This window comes from Denticeps clupeoides, unplaced genomic scaffold, assembly GCF_900700375.1.
Source record: "Denticeps clupeoides unplaced genomic scaffold, fDenClu1.1, whole genome shotgun sequence".
NCBI lineage: Eukaryota > Metazoa > Chordata > Actinopteri > Clupeiformes > Denticipitidae > Denticeps > Denticeps clupeoides.
In genome coordinates, this window is record NW_021629731.1 from 17,182 (window position 1) to 29,827 (window position 12,646).

A 12,646-nucleotide genomic window follows, 5' to 3' on the forward strand; every position below is an offset into this window, starting at 1 on the left:
ATGGTTTTATCTGGAAAAAGCATAAACCTCAAAGGAGAAACTGATTGATCAGTTGCAACACTTCTGTGAGATAAACGTCCATTATAAAAGAAAGGATTCAAACCTCATACAGAGGCCTCTTTCCCCCTCAACTGCTCGGGGGGTTCTACTCTCACATTGTTCCTGCATTCAGCTTTTCTACTTCTACCAGGGTCTGGCCTCCCTCACTGGAGTTTGTTTCTTATTCTTTCTCTTTGTTTCCCTCTATAATTTATTTTTTGTGTCTATTTTGGGTTCTTTTGTTACAATGGAACAATTTTACATATATTAGTTCCATAAAAACAGGCAAGAACAATTACCAGGTCTCAAAAAAGCCAACAAAAACGCCTGAAGTGCCAAGACAAGAGAGGCCTGCATTCTTGTATCAATGGTTTTATCTGGAAAAAGCATAAACCTTTGGGTTCCATAAACAGAAATCTAATTGTGTTCAAAAACATGATTTTTTTTTTTAATGGAGATCAAGGTAATCTCTAATGGCAAATAAAAAACACAAAAGCATCGCCTCCCCGTCGGGGAATCGAACCCCGGTCTCCCGCGTGACAGGCGGGGATACTCACCACTATACTAACGAGGAGCTGGCCCTGCTTCTTTGTTATCATAGGTCTTTAGAACTTCAAGCATGTTTGTTTCTTGCAACAGTGGTTTGTGACATTTAGATTGATTTCATAGTAGGTATGAGGTATGAGCCGAAATAGCTCAGTTGGGAGAGCGTTAGACTGAAGATCTAAAGGTCCCTGGTTCAATCCCGGGTTTCGGCAAAGCTGTTTGGACTGTGTAAATGTAATTTTTGGTTTGTTAACAAAGACCTATGCTTTATCTGGAAACTGACCTCCCCCTCACAGGCAAGAACAATTACCAGGTCTCAAAAAGGCCAACAAATGGCCTGAAGTGCCAAGACAAGAGCGGCCTGCATTCTTGTATCAATGGTTTTATCTGGAAAAAGCATAAACCTCAAAGGAGAAACTGATTGATCAGTTGCAACACTTCTGTGAGATAAACGTCCATTATAAAAGAAAGGATTCAAACCTCATACAGAGGCATCTTTCCCCCTCAACTGCTCGGGGGTTCTACTCTCACATTGTTCCTGCATTCAGCTTTTCTACTTCTACCAGGGTCTGGCCTCCCTCACTGGAGTTTGTTTCTTATTCTTTCTCTTTGTTTCCCTCTATAATTTATTTTTTGTGTCTATTTTGGGTTCTTTTGTTACAATGGAACAATTTTACATATATTAGTTCCATAAAAACAGGCAAGAACAATTACCAGGTCTCAAAAAAGCCAACAAAAACGCCTGAAGTGCCAAGACAAGAGAGGCCTGCATTCTTGTATCAATGGTTTTATCTGGAAAAAGCATAAACCTTTGGGTTCCATAAACAGAAATCTAATTGTGTTCAAAAACATGATTTTTTTTTTTAATGGAGATCAAGGTAATCTCTAATGGCAAATAAAAAACACAAAAGCATCGCCTCCCCGTCGGGGAATCGAACCCCGGTCTCCCGCGTGACAGGCGGGGATACTCACCACTATACTAACGAGGAGCTGGCCCTGCTTCTTTGTTATCATAGGTCTTTAGAACTTCAAGCATGTTTGTTTCTTGCAACAGTGGTTTGTGACATTTAGATTGATTTCATAGTAGGTATGAGGGTGTGAGCCGAAATAGCTCAGTTGGGAGAGCGTTAGACTGAAGATCTAAAGGTCCCTGGTTCAATCCTGGGTTTCGGCAAAGCTGTTTGGACTGTGTAAATTCAATTTTTGGTTTGTTAACAAAGACCTATGCTTTATCTGGAAACTGACCTCCCCCTCACAGGCAAGAACAATTACCAGGTCTCAAAAAGGCCAACAAATGGCCTGAAGTGCCAAGACAAGAGAGGCCTGCATTCTTGTATCAATGGTTTTATCTGGAAAAAGCATAAACCTCAAAAGAAAAAATGATTGATCAGTTGCAACACTTCTGTGAGATAAACGTCCATTATAAAAGAAAGGATTCAAACCTCATACAGAGGCCTCTTTCCCCCTCAACTGCTCGGGGGGTTCTACTCTCACATTGTTCCTGCATTCAGCTTTTCTACTTCTACCAGGGTCTGGCCTCCCTCACTGGAGTTTGTTTCTTATTCTTTCTCTTTGTTTCCCTCTATAATTTATTTTTTGTGTCTATTTTGGGTTCTTTTGTTACAATGGAACAATTTTACATATATTAGTTCCATAAAAACAGGCAAGAACAATTACCAGGTCTCAAAAAAGCCAACAAAAACGCCTGAAGTGCCAAGACAAGAGAGGCCTGCATTCTTGTATCAATGGTTTTATCTGGAAAAAGCATAAACCTTTGGGTTCCATAAACAGAAATCTAATTGTGTTCAAAAACATGATTTTTTTTTTTAATGGAGATCAAGGTAATCTCTAATGGCAAATAAAAAACACAAAAGCATCGCCTCCCCGTCGGGGAATCGAACCCCAGTCTCCCGCGTGACAGGCGGGGATACTCACCACTATACTAACGAGGAGCTGGCCCTGCTTCTTTGTTATCATAGGTCTTTAGAACTTCAAGCATGTTTGTTTCTTGCAACAGTGGTTTGTGACATTTAGATTGATTTCATAGTAGGTATGAGGTATGAGCCGAAATAGCTCAGTTGGGAGAGCGTTAGACTGAAGATCTAAAGGTCCCTGGTTCAATCCCGGGTTTCGGCAAAGCTGTTTGGACTGTGTAAATGCAATTTTTGGTTTGTTAACAAAGACCTATGCTTTATCTGGAAACTGACCTCCCCCTCACAGGCAAGAACAATTACCAGGTCTCAAAAAGGCCAACAAATGGCCTGAAGTGCCAAGACAAGAGCGGCCTGCATTCTTGTATCAATGGTTTTATCTGGAAAAAGCATAAACCTCAAAGGAGAAACTGATTGATCAGTTGCAACACTTCTGTGAGATAAACGTCCATTATAAAAGAAAGGATTCAAACCTCATACAGAGGCATCTTTCCCCCTCAACTGCTCGGGGGGTTCTACTCTCACATTGTTCCTGCATTCAGCTTTTCTACTTCTACCAGGGTCTGGCCTCCCTCACTGGAGTTTGTTTCTTATTCTTTCTCTTTGTTTCCCTCTATAATTTATTTTTTGTGTCTATTTTGGGTTCTTTTGTTACAATGGAACAATTTTACATATATTAGTTCCATAAAAACAGGCAAGAACAATTACCAGGTCTCAAAAAAGCCAACAAAAACGCCTGAAGTGCCAAGACAAGAGAGGCCTGCATTCTTGTATCAATGGTTTTATCTGGAAAAAGCATAAACCTTTGGGTTCCATAAACAGAAATCTAATTGTGTTCAAAAACATGATTTTTTTTTTTTAATGGAAATCAAGGTAATCTCTAATGGCAAATAAAAAACACAAAAGCATCGCCTCCCCGTCGGGGAATCGAACCCCGGTCTCCCGCGTGACAGGCGGGGATACTCACCACTATACTAACGAGGAGCTGGCCCTGCTTCTTTGTTATCATAGGTCTTTAGAACTTCAAGCATGTTTGTTTCTTGCAACAGTGGTTTGTGACATTAGATTGATTTCATAGTAGGTATGAGGTATGAGCCGAAATAGCTCAGTTGGGAGAGCGTTAGACTGAAGATCTAAAGGTCCCTGGTTCAATCCCGGGTTTCGGCAAAGCTGTTTGGACTGTGTAAATGCAATTTTTGGTTTGTTAACAAAGACCTATGCTTTATCTGGAAACTGACCTCCCCCTCACAGGCAAGAACAATTACCAGGTCTCAAAAAAGGCCAACAAATGGCCTGAAGTGCCAAGACAAGAGCGGCCTGCATTCTTGTATCAATGGTTTTATCTGGAAAAAGCATAAACCTCAAAGGAGAAACTGATTGATCAGTTGCAACACTTCTGTGAGATAAACGTCCATTATAAAAGAAAGGATTCAAACCTCATACAGAGGCCTCTTTCCCCCTCAACTGCTCGGGGGGTTCTACTCTCACATTGTTCCTGCATTCAGCTTTTCTACTTCTACCAGGGTCTGGCCTCCCTCACTGGAGTTTGTTTCTTATTCTTTCTCTTTGTTTCCCTCTATAATTTATTTTTTGTGTCTATTTTGGGTTCTTTTGTTACAATGGAACAATTTTACATATATTAGTTCCATAAAAACAGGCAAGAACAATTACCAGGTCTCAAAAAAGCCAACAAAAACGCCTGAAGTGCCAAGACAAGAGAGGCCTGCATTCTTGTATCAATGGTTTTATCTGGAAAAAGCATAAACCTTTGGGTTCCATAAACAGAAATCTAATTGTGTTCAAAAACATGATTTTTTTTTTTAATGGAGATCAAGGTAATCTCTAATGGCAAATAAAAAACACAAAAGCATCGCCTCCCCGTCGGGGAATCGAACCCCGGTCTCCCGCGTGACAGGCGGGGATACTCACCACTATACTAACGAGGAGCTGGCCCTGCTTCTTTGTTATCATAGGTCTTTAGAACTTCAAGCATGTTTGTTTCTTGCAACAGTGGTTTGTGACATTTAGATTGATTTCATAGTAGGTATGAGGTATGAGCCGAAATAGCTCAGTTGGGAGAGCGTTAGACTGAAGATCTAAAGGTCCCTGGTTCAATCCCGGGTTTCGGCAAAGCTGTTTGGACTGTGTAAATGCAATTTTTGGTTTGTTAACAAAGACCTATGCTTTATCTGGAAACTGACCTCCCCCTCACAGGCAAGAACAATTACCAGGTCTCAAAAAGGCCAACAAATGGCCTGAAGTGCCAAGACAAGAGAGGCCTGCATTCTTGTATCAATGGTTTTATCTGGAAAAAGCATAAACCTCAAAGGAGAAACTGATTGATCAGTTGCAACACTTCTGTGAGATAAACGTCCATTATAAAAGAAAGGATTCAAACCTCATACAGAGGCCTCTTTCCCCCTCAACTGCTCGGGGGGTTCTACTCTCACATTGTTCCTGCATTCAGCTTTTCTACTTCTACCAGGGTCTGGCCTCCCTCACTGGAGTTTGTTTCTTATTCTTTCTCTTTGTTTCCCTCTATAATTTATTTTTTGTGTCTATTTTGGGTTCTTTTGTTACAATGGAACAATTTTACATATATTAGTTCCATAAAAACAGGCAAGAACAATTACCAGGTCTCAAAAAAGCCAAAAAATTGCCTGAAGTGCCAAGACAAGAGAGGCCTGCATTCTTGTATCAATGGTTTTATCTGGAAAAAGCATAAACCTTTGGGTTCCATAATTAGAAATCTAATTGTGTTCAAAAACATGATTTTTTTTTTAATGGAGATCAAGGTAATCTCTAATGGCAAATAAAAAACACAAGAGCATCGCCTCCCCGTCGGGGAATCGAACCCCGGTCTCCCGCGTGACAGGCGGGGATACTCACCACTATACTAACGAGGAGCTGGCCCTGCTTCTTTGTTATCATAGGTCTTTAGAACTTCAAGCATGTTTGTTTCTTGCAACAGTGGTTTGTGACATTTAGATTGATTTCATAGTAGGTATGAGGGTATGAGCCGAAATAGCTCAGTTGGGAGAGCGTTAGACTGAAGATCTAAAGGTCCCTGGTTCAATCCCGGGTTTCGGCAAAGCTGTTTGGACTGTGTAAATGCAATTTTTGGTTTGTTAACAAAGACCTATGCTTTATCTGGAAACTGACCTCCCCCTCACAGGCAAGAACAATTACCAGGTCTCAAAAAGGCCAACAAATGGCCTGAAGTGCCAAGACAAGAGCGGCCTGCATTCTTGTATCAATGGTTTTATCTGGAAAAAGCATAAACCTCAAAGGAGAAACTGATTGATCAGTTGCAACACTTCTGTGAGATAAACGTCCATTATAAAAGAAAGGATTCAAACCTCATACAGAGGCCTCTTTCCCCCTCAACTGCTCGGGGGGTTCTACTCTCACATTGTTCCTGCATTCAGCTTTTCTACTTCTACCAGGGTCTGGCCTCCCTCACTGGAGTTTGTTTCTTATTCTTTCTCTTTGTTTCCCTCTATAATTTATTTTTTGTGTCTATTTTGGGTTCTTTTGTTACAATGGAACAATTTTACATATATTAGTTCCATAAAAACAGGCAAGAACAATTACCAGGTCTCAAAAAAGCCAAAAAAAACGCCTGAAGTGCCAAGACAAGAGAGGCCTGCATTCTTGTATCAATGGTTTTATCTGGAAAAAGCATAAACCTTTGGGTTCCATAAACAGAAATCTAATTGTGTTCAAAAACATGATTTTTTTTTTTAATGGAGATCAAGGTAATCTCTAATGGCAAATAAAAAACACAAAAGCATCGCCTCCCCGTCGGGGAATCGAACCCCGGTCTCCCGCGTGACAGGCGGGGATACTCACCACTATACTAACGAGGAGCTGGCCCTGCTTCTTTGTTATCATAGGTCTTTAGAACTTCAAGCATGTTTGTTTCTTGCAACAGTGGTTTGTGACATTTAGATTGATTTCATAGTAGGTATGAGGTATGAGCCGAAATAGCTCAGTTGGGAGAGCGTTAGACTGAAGATCTAAAGGTCCCTGGTGAAATCCAGGGTTTCGGCAAAGCTGTTTGGACTGTGTAAATGCAATTTTTGGTTTGTTAACAAAGACCTATGCTTTATCTGGAAACTGACCTCCCCCTCACAGGCAAGAACAATTACCAGGTCTCAAAAAGGCCAACAAATGGCCTGAAGTGCCAAGACAAGAGAGGCCTGCATTCTTGTATCATTGGTTTTATCTGGAAAAAGCATAAACCTCAAAGGAGAAACTGATTGATCAGTTGCAACACTTCTGTGAGATAAACGTCCATTATAAAAGAAAGGATTCAAACCTCATTCAGAGGCCTCTTTCCCCCTCAACTGCTCGGGGGGTTCTACTCTCACATTGTTCCTGCATTCAGCTTTTCTACTTCTACCAGGGTCTGGCCTCCCTCACTGGAGTTTGTTTCTTATTCTTTCTCTTCGTTTCCCTCTATAATTTATTTTTTGTGTCTATTTTGGGTTCTTTTGTTACAATGGAACAATTTTACATATATTAGTTCCATAAAAACAGGCAAGAACAATTACCAGGTCTCAAAAAAGCCAACAAAAACGCCTGAAGTGCCAAGACAAGAGAGGCCTGCATTCTTGTATCAATGGTTTTATCTGGAAAAAGCATAAACCTTTGGGTTCCATAAACAGAAATCTAATTGTGTTCAAAAACATGATTTTTTTTTTTTAATGGAGATCAAGGTAATCTCTAATGGCAAATAAAAAACACAAAAGCATCGCCTCCCCGACAGGGGAATCGAACCCCGGTCTCCCGCGTGACAGGCGGGGATACTCACCACTATACTAACGAGGAGCTGGCCCTGCTTCTTTGTTATCATAGGTCTTTAGAACTTCAAGCATGTTTGTTTCTTGCAACAGTGGTTTGTGACATTTAGATTGATTTCATAGTAGGTATGAGGTATGAGCCGAAATAGCTCAGTTGGGAGAGCGTTAGACTGAAGATCTAAAGGTCCCTGGTGAAATCCAGGGTTTCGGCAAAGCTGTTTGGACTGTGTAAATGCAATTTTTGGTTTGTTAACAAAGACCTATGCTTTATCTGGAAACTGACCTCCCCCTCACAGGCAAGAACAATTACCAGGTCTCAAAAAAGCCAACAAATGGCCTGAAGTGCCAAGACAAGAGAGGCCTGCATTCTTGTATCATTGGTTTTATCTGGAAAAAGCATAAACCTCAAAGGAGAAACTTATTGATCAGTTGCAACACTTCTGTGAGATAAACGTCCATTATAAAAGAAAGGATTCAAACCTCATTCAGAGGCCTCTTTCCCCCTCAACTGCTCGGGGGGTTCTACTCTCACATTGTTCCTGCATTCAGCTTTTCTACTTCTACCAGGGTCTGGCCTCCCTCACTGGAGTTTGTTTCTTATTCTTTCTCTTCGTTTCCCTCTATAATTTATTTTTTGTGTCTATTTTGGGTTCTTTTGTTACAATGGAACAATTTTACATATATTAGTTCCATAAAAACAGGCAAGAACAATTACCAGGTCTCAAAAAAGCCAACAAAAACGCCTGAAGTGCCAAGACAAGAGAGGCCTGCATTCTTGTATCAATGGTTTTATCTGGAAAAAGCATAAACCTTTGGGTTCCATAAACAGAAATCTAATTGTGTTCAAAAACATGATTTTTTTTTTTTAATGGAAATCAAGGTAATCTCTAATGGCAAATAAAAAACACAAAAGCATCGCCTCCCCGTCGGGGAATCGAACCCCGGTCTCCCGCGTGACAGGCGGGGATACTCACCAACTATACTAACGAGGAGCTGGCCCTGCTTCTTTGTTATCATAGGTCTTTAGAACTTCAAGCATGTTTGTTTCTTGCAACACTGGTTTGTGACATTTAGATTGATTTCATAGTAGGTATGAGGTATGAGCCGAAATAGCTCAGTTGGGAGAGCGTTAGACTGAAGATCTAAAGGTCCCTGGTGAAATCCAGGGTTTCGGCAAAGCTGTTTGGACTGTGTAAATGCAATTTTTGGTTTGTTAACAAAGACCTATGCTTTATCTGGAAACTGACCTCCCCCTCACAGGCAAGAACAATTACCAGGTCTCAAAAAAGCCAACAAATGGCCTGAAGTGCCAAGACAAGAGAGGCCTGCATTCTTGTATCATGGGTTTTATCTGGAAAAAGCATAAACCTCAAAGGAGAAACTGATTGATCAGTTGCAACACTTCTGTGAGATAAACGTCCATTATAAAAGAAAGGATTCAAACTTCATTCAGAGGCCTCTTTCCCCCTCAACTGCTCGGGGGGTTCTACTCTCACATTGTTCCTGCATTCAGCTTTTCTACTTCTACCAAGGTCTGGCCTCCCTCACTGGAGTTTGTTTCTTATTCTTTCTCTTTGTTTCCCTCTATAATTTATTTTTTGTGTCTATTTTGGGTTCTTTTGTTATAATGGAACCATTTTATATATATTAGTTCCATAAAAAGAATTCTTATTGTGTTTATGAACTAGAACCTGTTCAATCATTTAAAATCTATTGTGCCATGACTGTTAATGTCCATCTAACATCGGATAAGTTCAAAAAACAAGTTCAAACCTCATTCAGAGGGCTCCATCCGGGTACTACTCTCACATTGTTCATTCATTTGTCTTTTCTTATTGTTCCAGGCTCTGTCCTTCCTCACTGGAGTTTGATTCTTATTGTTTATCTTTGTTTCCCTCTAGAATGTCTGTTTCTTGCAACAGTGGTTTGTGACATTTAGATTGATTTCATAGTCAATTGAGATGTGAACTAAAGTCAATTGTGCCTTACTAAATTATATTTCTTCACTGAATTTATTAAGCCAAATCCTCATTTAATAAGCAATCCACTTATTTAGCACACAATATCAGATAGTATCTTCTGTTTAGGCATGAGCAAAAACCCAACTGTGGAAGGCAGGCCCTTGTACATGAATAAACACCTAGTGCCAAGTGAAAGGGCTACAAGGTATGAGCCGAAATAGCTCAGTTGGGAGAGCGTTAGACTGAAGATCTAAAGGTCCCTGGTTCAATCCCGGGTTTCGGCAAAGCTGTTTGAACTGTGTAAATGCAATTTTTGGTTTGTTAACAAAGACCTATGCTTTATCTGGAAACTGACCTCCCCCTCACAGGCAAGAACAATTACCAGGTCTCAAAAAGGCCAACAAATGGCCTGAAGTGCCAAGACAAGAGAGGCCTGCATTCTTGTATCAATGGTTTTATCTGGAAAAAGCATAAACCTCAAAGGAGAAACTGATTGATCAGTTGCAACACTTCTGTGAGATAAACGTCCATTATAAAAGAAAGGATTCAAACCTCATACAGAGGCCTCTTTCCCCCTCAACTGCTCGGGGGGTTCTACTCTCACATTGTTCCTGCATTCAGCTTTTCTACTTCTACCAGGGTCTGGCCTCCCTCACTGGAGTTTGTTTCTTATTCTTTCTCTTTGTTTCCCTCTATAATTTATTTTTTGTGTCTATTTTGGGTTCTTTTGTTACAATGGAACAATTTTACATATATTAGTTCCATAAAAACAGGCAAGAACAATTACCAGGTCTCAAAAAAGCCAACAAAAACGCCTGAAGTGCCAAGACAAGAGAGGCCTGCATTCTTGTATCAATGGTTTTATCTGGAAAAAGCATAAACCTTTGGGTTCCATAAACAGAAATCTAATTGTGTTCAAAAACATGATTTTTTTTTTTAATGGAGATCAAGGTAATCTCTAATGGCAAATAAAAAACACAAAAGCATCGCCTCCCCGTCGGGGAATCGAACCCCGGTCTCCCGCGTGACAGGCGGGGATACTCACCACTATACTAACGAGGAGCTGGCCCTGCTTCTTTGTTATCATAGGTCTTTAGAACTTCAAGCATGTTTGTTTCTTGCAACAGTGGTTTGTGACATTTAGATTGATTTCATAGTAGGTATGAGGTATGAGCCGAAATAGCTCAGTTGGGAGAGCGTTAGACTGAAGATCTAAAGGTCCCTGGTGAAATCCAGGGTTTCGGCAAAGCTGTTTGGACTGTGTAAATGCAATTTTTGGTTTGTTAACAAAGACCTATGCTTTATCTGGAAACTGACCTCCCCCTCACAGGCAAGAACAATTACCAGGTCTCAAAAAAGCCAACAAATGGCCTGAAGTGCCAAGACAAGAGAGGCCTGCATTCTTGTATCATTGGTTTTATCTGGAAAAAGCATAAACCTCAAAGGAGAAACTTATTGATCAGTTGCAACACTTCTGTGAGATAAACGTCCATTATAAATGAAAGGATTCAAACCTCATTCAGAGGCCTCTTTCCCCCTCAACTGCTCGGGGGGTTCTACTCTCACATTGTTCCTGCATTCAGCTTTTCTACTTCTACCAGGGTCTGGCCTCCCTCACTGGAGTTTGTTTCTTATTCTTTCTCTTCGTTTCCCTCTATAATTTATTTTTTGTGTCTATTTTGGGTTCTTTTGTTACAATGGAACAATTTTACATATATTAGTTCCATAAAAACAGGCAAGAACAATTACCAGGTCTCAAAAAAGCCAACAAAAACGCCTGAAGTGCCAAGACAAGAGAGGCCTGCATTCTTGTATCAATGGTTTTATCTGGAAAAAGCATAAACCTTTGGGTTCCATAAACAGAAATCTAATTGTGTTCAAAAACATGATTATTTTTTTTTAATGGAAATCAAGGTAATCTCTAATGGCAAATAAAAAACACAAAAGCATCGCCTCCCCGTCGGGGAATCGAACCCCGGTCTCCCGCGTGACAGGCGGGGATACTCACCACTATACTAACGAGGAGCTGGCCCTGCTTCTTTGTTATCATAGGTCTTTAGAACTTCAAGCATGTTTGTTTCTTGCAACACTGGTTTGTGACATTTAGATTGATTTCATAGTAGGTATGAGGTATGAGCCGAAATAGCTCAGTTGGGAGAGCGTTAGACTGAAGATCTAAAGGTCCCTGGTGAAATCCAGGGTTTCGGCAAAGCTGTTTGGACTGTGTAAATGCAATTTTTGGTTTGTTAACAAAGACCTATGCTTTATCTGGAAACTGACCTCCCCCTCACAGGCAAGAACAATTACCAGGTCTCAAAAAAGCCAACAAATGGCCTGAAGTGCCAAGACAAGAGAGGCCTGCATTCTTGTATCATGGGTTTTATCTGGAAAAAGCATAAACCTCAAAGGAGAAACTGATTGATCAGTTGCAACACTTCTGTGAGATAAACGTCCATTATAAAAGAAAGGATTCAAACTTCATTCAGAGGCCTCTTTCCCCCTCAACTGCTCGGGGGGTACTACTCTCACATTGTTCCTGCATTCAGCTTTTCTACTTCTACCAAGGTCTGGCCTCCCTCACTGGAGTTTGTTTCTTATTCTTTCTCTTTGTTTCCCTCTATAATTTATTTTTTGTGTCTATTTTGGGTTCTTTTGTTATAATGGAACCATTTTATATATATTAGTTCCATAAAAAGAATTCTTATTGTGTTTATGAACTAGAACCTGTTCAATCATTTAAAATCTATTGTGCCATGACTGTTAATGTCCATCTAACATCGGATAAGTTCAAAAAACAAGTTCAAACCTCATTCAGAGGGCTCCATCCGGGTACTACTCTCACATTGTTCATTCATTTGTCTTTTCTTATTGTTCCAGGCTCTGTCCTTCCTCACTGGAGTTTGATTCTTATTGTTTATCTTTGTTTCCCTCTAGAATGTCTGTTTCTTGCAACAGTGGTTTGTGACATTTAGATTGATTTCATAGTCAATTGAGATGTGAACTAAAGTCAATTGTGCCTTACTAAATTATATTTCTTCACTGAATTTATTAAGCCAAATCCTCATTTAATAAGCAATCCACTTATTTAGCACACAATATCAGATAATATCTTCTGTTTAGGCATGAGCAAAAACCCAACTGTGGAAGGCAGGCCCTTGTACATGAATAAACACCTAGTGCCAAGTGAAAGGGCTACAAGGTATGAGCCGAAATAGCTCAGTTGGGAGAGCGTTAGACTGAAGATCTAAAGGTCCCTGGTTCAATCCCGGGTTTCGGCAAAGCTCTTTGGACTGTGTACATGCAATTTTTGGTTTGTTAAAGACCTACGCTTTATCTGGAAATTGACCTCCTCCTCACAGGCAAG

The 12,646-nt window shown here is 40.3% G+C and overlaps 16 non-coding genes across 16 annotated transcripts; 7 read left to right on the forward strand and 9 right to left on the reverse strand.

Moving 5' to 3' along the window:
- Positions 1-541: 541 nt before the first annotated feature.
- On the reverse strand, positions 542-613 carry trnad-guc (transfer RNA aspartic acid (anticodon GUC)). Its single transcript has one exon. It is a non-coding gene; the product is annotated as a tRNA-Asp (tRNA).
- A 111-nt stretch (positions 614-724) lies between these two features.
- On the forward strand, positions 725-797 carry trnaf-gaa (transfer RNA phenylalanine (anticodon GAA)). The gene has a single exon. It is a non-coding gene; the product is annotated as a tRNA-Phe (tRNA).
- A 705-nt stretch (positions 798-1,502) lies between these two features.
- Positions 1,503-1,574, reverse strand: trnad-guc (transfer RNA aspartic acid (anticodon GUC)). Its single transcript has one exon. It is a non-coding gene; the product is annotated as a tRNA-Asp (tRNA).
- Positions 1,575-2,648: 1,074 nt separating this feature from the next.
- Positions 2,649-2,721, forward strand: trnaf-gaa (transfer RNA phenylalanine (anticodon GAA)). Its single transcript has one exon. It is a non-coding gene; the product is annotated as a tRNA-Phe (tRNA).
- A 707-nt stretch (positions 2,722-3,428) lies between these two features.
- On the reverse strand, positions 3,429-3,500 carry trnad-guc (transfer RNA aspartic acid (anticodon GUC)). Its single transcript has one exon. It is a non-coding gene; the product is annotated as a tRNA-Asp (tRNA).
- A 110-nt stretch (positions 3,501-3,610) lies between these two features.
- On the forward strand, positions 3,611-3,683 carry trnaf-gaa (transfer RNA phenylalanine (anticodon GAA)). Its single transcript has one exon. It is a non-coding gene; the product is annotated as a tRNA-Phe (tRNA).
- Positions 3,684-4,390: 707 nt separating this feature from the next.
- Positions 4,391-4,462, reverse strand: trnad-guc (transfer RNA aspartic acid (anticodon GUC)). Its single transcript has one exon. It is a non-coding gene; the product is annotated as a tRNA-Asp (tRNA).
- A 111-nt stretch (positions 4,463-4,573) lies between these two features.
- On the forward strand, positions 4,574-4,646 carry trnaf-gaa (transfer RNA phenylalanine (anticodon GAA)). Its single transcript has one exon. It is a non-coding gene; the product is annotated as a tRNA-Phe (tRNA).
- A 704-nt stretch (positions 4,647-5,350) lies between these two features.
- Positions 5,351-5,422, reverse strand: trnad-guc (transfer RNA aspartic acid (anticodon GUC)). The gene has a single exon. It is a non-coding gene; the product is annotated as a tRNA-Asp (tRNA).
- A 112-nt stretch (positions 5,423-5,534) lies between these two features.
- On the forward strand, positions 5,535-5,607 carry trnaf-gaa (transfer RNA phenylalanine (anticodon GAA)). The gene has a single exon. It is a non-coding gene; the product is annotated as a tRNA-Phe (tRNA).
- A 706-nt stretch (positions 5,608-6,313) lies between these two features.
- On the reverse strand, positions 6,314-6,385 carry trnad-guc (transfer RNA aspartic acid (anticodon GUC)). Its single transcript has one exon. It is a non-coding gene; the product is annotated as a tRNA-Asp (tRNA).
- A 1,855-nt stretch (positions 6,386-8,240) lies between these two features.
- trnad-guc (transfer RNA aspartic acid (anticodon GUC)) lies at positions 8,241-8,313 on the reverse strand. The gene has a single exon. It is a non-coding gene; the product is annotated as a tRNA-Asp (tRNA).
- A 1,180-nt stretch (positions 8,314-9,493) lies between these two features.
- On the forward strand, positions 9,494-9,566 carry trnaf-gaa (transfer RNA phenylalanine (anticodon GAA)). The gene has a single exon. It is a non-coding gene; the product is annotated as a tRNA-Phe (tRNA).
- Positions 9,567-10,272: 706 nt separating this feature from the next.
- Positions 10,273-10,344, reverse strand: trnad-guc (transfer RNA aspartic acid (anticodon GUC)). The gene has a single exon. It is a non-coding gene; the product is annotated as a tRNA-Asp (tRNA).
- An 891-nt stretch (positions 10,345-11,235) lies between these two features.
- On the reverse strand, positions 11,236-11,307 carry trnad-guc (transfer RNA aspartic acid (anticodon GUC)). The gene has a single exon. It is a non-coding gene; the product is annotated as a tRNA-Asp (tRNA).
- Positions 11,308-12,487: 1,180 nt separating this feature from the next.
- Positions 12,488-12,560, forward strand: trnaf-gaa (transfer RNA phenylalanine (anticodon GAA)). The gene has a single exon. It is a non-coding gene; the product is annotated as a tRNA-Phe (tRNA).
- The last annotated feature ends 86 nt before the right edge of the window (positions 12,561-12,646 follow it).